Source organism: Copadichromis virginalis, linkage group LG15 (assembly GCF_057382275.1).
Source record: "Copadichromis virginalis isolate Kocher_CV1m ecotype Utaka linkage group LG15, C_Virginalis_male_GT1.1, whole genome shotgun sequence".
Lineage (NCBI taxonomy): Eukaryota > Metazoa > Chordata > Actinopteri > Cichliformes > Cichlidae > Copadichromis > Copadichromis virginalis.
The window spans coordinates 13,674,121-13,682,688 of NC_140632.1; positions in this window are offsets into that span (position 1 = coordinate 13,674,121).

Here is an 8,568-nt window from a genome sequence, read left to right on the forward strand (position 1 = left end):
TAGTTATCATTATTACTTAACGGGGACTGCATGAGTTACATACATTTGTCTGATGGAAGGATGTGCTGAGAATGCTCGAGAGTTCATCAGCATTAATGGGACACTGACTTCACTGAAGCAGCCTCTTAGGTTTTGACAAACAGCCCATTAATTCTTACCAGTGAAAATTAATGTAAAAATAAAGACCTCTGACCTCGACTGACATTTCTCATATTTCTTGAAAGGCAGGCGGTCGAGACCAGGCTCACAAAATGTGGTTTGTTTGCCCGGAGCTTGTTGCAAGTAAGGCGTGTAACATTTATCCAATATTATTTTTCTCTGGGCTAAAATCACCAGAGGGAACACTATATTATTTATTTAATTTAAGTGCATTATCACTCTATTTCATAAGAAATCATTAATTATTTTTCCAAATAATAAAACATCAGGGTAGCTTTTATGGGCAATGAATAGTGTTAGTAAGTTAGAAACGTCACGTGGCTTCAAGCAAGCTTTGACAGATTTTTTTTCATATTCCTCTTTTTTTAAAATTACTAAGTGCAAAATATCACATGTACCAAAAATATTCCTGCATCTTTTCCCCTTTCATTGCACTGACAGCAGTGCATGCCAGGTTTGTTAAGCATTAAAATCAGTAAGCCAAAGTGCTGTTCTGTAGATATTAAGAACTCTTTTAGGGAGTTTGTAGCTCAATCAGGAGGCAGTAAACTCTGTAATTAGGAGCAGCTGAGGTCAGACAGTCAAGAACTGTGTAGGTAGAAAGCATGTTCATATTGGTTATGTAATGCAAACTTCAAACTAAGTTAACCTTAACAGGACCTTTTCCTTGCTTTTCCTTAATTTATTTCATCCCTATACAATGGTGGACATTCTTATCCAGCAGAGTTGCACGTATTCTCTGTGAACCAGAAGCTCAGGCTTCACACTGGTTTTGCAACACCCTTTTTTATTTCTAGTGGCTTTTCCTACTCATGAATCCTCATCACAGAAAGCAAATATCCCTGACACTGCGATCTCAGGCACACAGTTCCGTTGGAGTGCAGGGACAGCAAATCAGAAGAAACTTGGCTCCAAGGACGTGGGAACGAGGGGGTTAATATTTCAGAGAGTGAAGAATGAACTCAATATATGCTTTATAAAAACACTATATTGTATTGTGAAAACATCTGTGGCACTTCAGAAATTATATATTCATTGTTTTCATCTCAGTAAACATTTTTGAATGGCAAGACTTCAAGCTTAAAATCACATAGATATCATTGCTGATACGAGAGAATGGCTTGGCAGTAACAGACAGAGCAGCAGTGAATCAGCGTGTTTTTTATCTTATAACTGAGGGGGTGTTCAGTCAGCTGAGCATCCACTAGGCACTCTCAAACACAAGAAGGCCAGCAAACTATCTGCCAGCAAAATCAATCAGATAGAAAAGCAATATGTTCATTTTAACTAATTGCATATATACTTAAAGAGTATGCATGTGAAACCCCTCTAGCTAATTAGTAATTTCATATGATCTGCTACAACCTAAATTATCAAACTTATGTGACTTTAGAATAATGCGTGCAGGATCCACAAGCCTCAGCAGTTAGCCTAGGGCGTGTGTGCAAACTGTATAGACTGTATATCTTTCCTGCAGTCTCTGGGGCTCACCCTGCATGGGTGCAGCTCGCATCAACAACCAGTGGATGGAGCAATGGAGTTACATCAAGTCTGAAATCTGTTATTTTTCCTAAGTACCCCCAAGGCGGTCTCTGTAGGCATGCTGGTTGAAAGTTGGCGGTTTGCAATGTCTGCCCAGCAATGAGTAGCAACGGAGGAATGGCAGGGAGGGACAGGCATGGCTGAAGAAAAGCAAACATTGCTGTGTTTTATTGACACAGAAATTTCTCTGGATTTGGTGGGTGTTGAAAAGAAGTGCCAGTCAAATGCTAATTATACATTTGCGTACACAAAAACAAGACGTGCAACATATCTCGTGTTTCAATGAGCCAATGAGTAAGGGCAAAGTTTTACAGTCTCTCTTTCACTCTCTGCAATGCAAGGAATGGTTGAGCAGCATTTAGAAAATTCTGGTTAAACCCCATAATTACTATTCCTAAGAAGACCCATCAGAATTAATCGTGTTTCTTTAGCCTACTGTGTGCTTTTAAATAAGCCTCTTATTGTTTGCCAAACATACATTAGAGTTGAGGTGTGTGTCATCTTGACCCCTGAAGTCACTCTAAACAGTTATTCTACATTTAGAGGCCACAAAAAGAAACCAACAAATTGAGACATAAGACATGGGAATGAGTGTAAGAACTGAGTCTTCCATGGTTACATTGAATCTAATACTGTCTTTTTCCTAAACGAAGACTGTCAGCTTGGCTCCAGAAGCTTGACAATTCAAATTCTTTTCCAAAGGAAATGTGGGTGGATACAAAGAATGAGTAACTCTTTCTTTTCCCTCAACAAAGCAGCTTTATGCACGTGCCTACAGTGGAGCTGCTCACTCCAACAAAAGGAGGCTGTTTGTAGCAAGCGGCTGCTAGGTAAACATGTCTGCAACTGTATGACACAAAGGGCAGGACTGAAATAATTCTTGGCGCACACTGTAAATCTGCTCATTGCTGTTCCTCTGTCTGAAAATGCATAGAATGTCTTGTTAGACCACATAACACTTCTAGCCAAATTGCCAAGTAAAACAGAATGTGTGACTCACCAGGAAAATTCAATCATCCCACCAAGCATTTGTATTGTCACTTTATAACAAGCTCTTAAACTAATCCTCGCAATATGGGTCAATTAGAGGAGTCAGCACTACTAAAGAGACATGGAACGGTGGTTTTCTTTTTCTCTTTTTTATGTCATGGCTTCTAAAAGGTTTTCTATTTTTTCCATGTGTTATTTGTTTAATCAGCTCCAGACTGGAAAAACTGGACCTGCACTCCCTTTAGCGTGAATTTTGCTGAGTGGACTTTTTTTCATATTTTGATGCTGAATTGCATAGACAAATGTAGTTTAGTTACCCATCGTCATCCCAATCCTAGTTTGATAAGAAGAGATCACTTGTAAGAATTTGAACACGATTTATTGAGACAGAGAAATTGATGTATTTGTTGATTAGACCCACCATGGCAGAAAGAAATCCCAGCGGTGATGGGAATTAGGATAGGACCCCCTGGAGTCTAGATACTGGTGTTGGTAAAGGTGAAGACTAAGGCTCGAGTGAAGGTCTGACTAAGGTGTCCGTGAGGTGGAGATGGGGAGGAGGTGGGTTGCACATATGAGAGAGAATGACAGATGGCACAGATTTAAACTACACAAAGTGGAGGATGATTGGCCCAAAGGAGGCGAGCAAGAAAATGATTGGATGAGAATAATAATGACAGTATTGAGATCGACAGGGTGGGAAAGCAGTAGTGATGTAGAGAACAGAAAGGCAGACTAGCACCCGGGAAAGCAGGCAGATGAGTGATTCCTCATTGAATTTATGCTTAAGCTTCATATAAAGTACAATTTATATTTAAAGATTCAAAGAGTATACACATATTTCAAATAATCTTAGAATTTTGCACAAATGATAATCAGAAAATACTGATTTAAACATTTTTTAGAACATATAGAATGTTAAAACTTATGCTAATGTTTAATTAGATACAAGTTCAAACTTGCAAAAACATTGGAACAGGGGCAGCAACTGACTGGAAAGGATCCATAATTTTAAAGACACACATACACACAGAGAAACTGCAAATTTCTTCATCTACCGTAATTTCAAAATATTTAATAGGCCACAGAATTCCTGGGACTCTGCCAAAAACCTTATTTGGATGGTCATCTGCCAGTCCTCAAGCAGCACTCCCAGCACTGTTAATCACTGCATGGATTCAGGATCACTGCATTGAGAAATGTGACTTTAAACATTTAAAATGGAAAGAACAAAACAAACATAAACAAGATTCAGATATGCTGCCACATTTATTGGTTCCAAGCTTATTTGAGGGGGACTGAGGCAAAGTGGGAAACAGGTTTCTAGTCTAACAAATCAAAATTTTAAATTCTCTGTAGAACAGATGGATGTCTTCTAGGCTAAAAAGGAGAGAGACTATCCAGCTTGTTATCAGAGGAGTGAGTACAAAAAAACAGCATCTGTAGAGAGTACGGGGGTTCATTAGTACACTGCACACTGTTCACTGACTTGCACATCTGTGAAGGAGTAGCATAAAGCTGCCAGCCACACAGCATTTTCTCAGGGTAGGCCTTCATTATTTGTGCAAGGCAATGCCAAACCACATTCTGCATGTATTACAACATGCAGAATGTCGCTCCATAGTAAGAGGGTTCAGAGACTACGGTGATGTGCCCAGACCTGCTACACATCGAGAGCTTTTTTGTATATTAACAAACTGGAATTTGCAAATTCCAAAACTGTTAAGCAGGTTTCAGCTAAGCATGTGAAAGACCACAGTTTGTCTCACTGCATTCTATTACATTTAAAGTTTCAACTTTTTATTCTTTCTTTTTTCTCTAGATATTGAATTATAATGCACTGGTAAATCATTTACATTGGGCAAGTTCCCCTATTTGTTTTGTTATTGGTAAAAGGAACAAGTAACAAGGTGAGGCTAGGTGTAAATTTTTTATAGGCTGTAGAATGAGGCAGGTTTCAGTTTCTGTGGCCCATGAATAAGTCATGGGAAACAGACAACCCAAGAGGAGGAATGCATTTGCATGTATTTATTAATGCCATGCATGCCTTTTGATGTGTCGTGTGTACACAGAGCTTGTTATGTGTAGATAAAAGGGTCCGGCATGCAAGGACTAGCACTGGTTTTAAAGCTAGGGTCTACAGTAACACAAAGGTTCTGCAAAAGAAAGGGAAAGAATAAGGTAGTGCAAACCACCTAGTGGATGTGAACATGCTGGTATTTCCTAAAGCAGATAAAACCCCACAGACGGGTCTTTTAGGGGAGCCTATCTCACAGCATGCAGCCTAATACACAGCCGTTACACAACGCAGTGACATAGCTGTTGTGGCATGGTGCTCAAAGCCTCGGGGTGTTACCTAGCTGGGGCAGATTCCAGCTGCGTCCTTCCCCTTCTTACCATGGGAAAAAAATAACACTTCAAAAGTTGCAGACTCAATTGCATCTGGCGTACTGCAAAAGTTAGCCTTGAAATTCTTTTCTGTTAAGCTTGCACTGAATATTTATTAGTTAGTCCGCTGCAGAGTGGCATGTCTGAGGAGGTTAGAGTTACCTGAGAGAAGCGGCACAGCACGCTGAAAGACTTCATTTATGAGGGCTATTCCAGGGGGCTACCTTTGACCGGTTTGTTCCCCATAGAGCCACGAGAAGCACTGTAATCATGGTAAGATCTCGCTCTGTCTGTGGCGGCGTGCTTGTAAAGAAATTAAGTTGCGGTTTGTGGGCTTTTCAGTAGAGACGGTTTGAAAGTTTAAGTAACACTCTAAAGCCTCTAGGCCACATTTGCTTTAATCTTATGAACTGTAGTTCTGGTAGACTTCGTTATGGTAATTAAAAGTAGTGAAAACAACGTTTAAGGTGGTTTAATGATAGCGTGGTGACGGTTGATGCTTTACTTTTCGTGTTTGTCTGACCACCATTGTAAGGGGTATACCCGTTATGATAATACTATAGTAAGTAAAAACAAAATGGGACATTAAATGTGAACGCATAAATTAATCCCATGTGCAGTGTTTAAACCAGTGATTCGCGGCCAGTCCCCCCGGGCAGGGTGGATTATGTATGAGCATTAGAAGTAGAGAAAATCGAGCTTTCTTTAAAATTCATCATGCTACAACGTGGCTTCTAGTTGCTCTGCTTCATTATTATTATTTTTAAAAAATCAAAACAATCCTGAGTTACCCAGACAGGAGTGGTTTAATGGTTAAGTTCCCCGACTGAGCAGCATGGAAAGAATGACTTGAACTTCTCGCCAAATAAAAGAAGAGAAATTTGGGAAAAAAAAGAAAAAACGACTTTCAGCAGACTCTGAAACCCACATGAGCGGTGCGTCATTTCCGCTGAAAAACTTTGTTTGGGCAAGGCCTCGTGCTGCATTCAGTTGTTAAGAAAAATGTCGGAATGTTGAACTGCACACACATCAGCTAATTAATGATTACAGAACAGCTGTCACTTCCTCAAAACAGAATCTAATTTCAGTCTGAAATGCTCATATCTGTCAAATATAACCTATTTGAAATATAACAGATCTAATTTTGGTCTAGGTGTAAGAGTTTGGAAAGGAAACACTCATCCAGATTATCAATTTACTGCTTTTGCTCTTTGAAATATGACATTTTAACCTCACTAAAATTTTGTAAATTTTGTAAAATCACAAAGCAATCTACACTCATTTATCAACAAGCCTTTCTTATATTACATAATGAGATTTCTTTCTTTCTTGTGCATTGTCACCATTTAGGTATCCTATACATACTTGCTACTTAGTGCTTATATGTTATGGTGTTTTGTAATTTTATTTCAGTGTTCTTCATGTTGAGTTCTTTCAGTGGAAATAAGCTCATTCAGTGAATGGAATGAGTGCGTATACTTATTTTTCATTCTCCTGCGGCAGTGCAGCAAACTTGTGGATGTACTGCATTGTTTCTTTAGAACAGCAACAAATAGCCCACAGTAAAATGTATACTGAGACACTGATACACTGCATCAATAGATGAGACAATTGCTCTTTTTTTTCTTCTGCTTCTTTAGATCAGTACATGTTAAACAATGAGACACGTGGCTACTGCGTATTTCCAATCCTATCCTGAACTTGGACAGCAAAGGAGTGCCTGAATAAACAAATGAGTGAATGGGTTTTTTTTATCAGCTGATGAGTTGTTACAGTGTAACAACTGTTCCTGAAAGTGCAAAAAGTCAAGAAGAAATTAGAAAAATATAAACTTATGATCATCACAGGACAAAAAAAAGCATAAAAAAACAGAGAGTAGTCAACTAGGAAATGATTTTAAAAAAGTATTTTCAAAAACTCCAAGTATTATAAGTAATGTCATTTTATTCCTGTGCAACAATATACATAATGGAATTAAAAGCAACATTCATTGAATAACTACTTAAAATATTGCTTTTTAAGTTTTACCCTTAGAAATATTCAGCACATTTATGCCACAAGTTCCAAAATTTGTTTTGCTTAACGTTTGGGTGAAAGTATGTCGAGTTCAAGGATGAGATAAGTCAAGTTAAGAGATGGCTCTGGGATAAAAACTGTTCACTATGCTGCGATTTTTTCCTAAGCATTTACGGTGATATTACAAATATGTGAAATATGAGTCATGACATGGTCGATAACAGGCAAACAGTCAAACTTATGCGAAGGCCGTCAACAGAAGACGTGACTGCTTTATATATACACTGGGGAAATCATGTAAATAATACATAATTTTTTGTTCCAGTGATCATTATGAAATAAAAAAGATAGGCTAATTAAATCTGGCAGCACAGTGGCACAGTGGTTAGCACTATTACCTCACAGCAATAAGGTCCTGAGTTCAATTTCGCCAGCAGGTCAGGGTCTTTCTGTGTGGAGTTTGCATTCCTCCCACAGTCCAAAGACATGCAGTAAGTGGGCATAGGTTATTTGGAAACTCTGTGAATGTGAGTGCGAATGGTTGTCTGTATCTATGTGTAAGCCCTACGACAGACTGGCGACCTGTCCAGGGTATACCCTGCCTCTTGCCCTAAGACAGCTGGGATAGGCTCCAGTCCCCTGCGACCCTAAAAAAGGATAAGGGGAAGTGAATGGCTAATTATATCTATCTTTAGCATTTCTTGCCCCCACAAACCGCTTCTCTTAACTTAACAAGTTGAAAAAATAACACGTTTAATTTAAAACAAACAAACTGATTTTGTTTGACTTGGAGGGAGTTACTAAGCCTATTATAACTAATAATAGGCTTAGTAAGTAAGTGTTAGTTAAAGCTTTAAACTGCTAATAGCAGCCAGTCATATAGCCAATCATTTCAACGTATATCTGATGCTATAAGTTGGCCTTAAGCCAAACTAAATACCAGCAAAATGAAACTGTGGTTGAGCTGCTGACGTGGGAAAAAAACAGCTGTTGACAAACCGGCTTCATCGGGCCGCTCATGTTTGCATGTTGGAAGATGTGTACGAGCAGCACTTGAAAGCATCGCTTTTAGCTCTGGGCTGCGCGCGTTCTGATGGAGGGGCTGGAACTTCAAAATATCACGCACATCTCCAAAGCCACACTCTGCCGCGCTCTTATTACAGTTGTGGATGCTTTACTGCAAGCAACGGGGACTAAACGCAGCTTCTCCATCAGCTAGACAAACATCTTAGAGAAGATTTTTAAGCAGCGGTTTACATTTTGAAGTCGAGATCAAAGTTTTTCTTCCATGTGAAGTTCAGGGTAAGTCGATTTTGAAATGACGGCCAAGAGTGTCTGGTTCAAATTAGAGAGTTATGTATGGATCTGTCAAAGTGATTGATCCATGTGATGTTTTTTCTGCTCTTTCACACTGCTATTGTTTGTCCTGGTGGAATGATTTTGTTTGTGTTTTATGCTCTGTAGGAGTTTTTG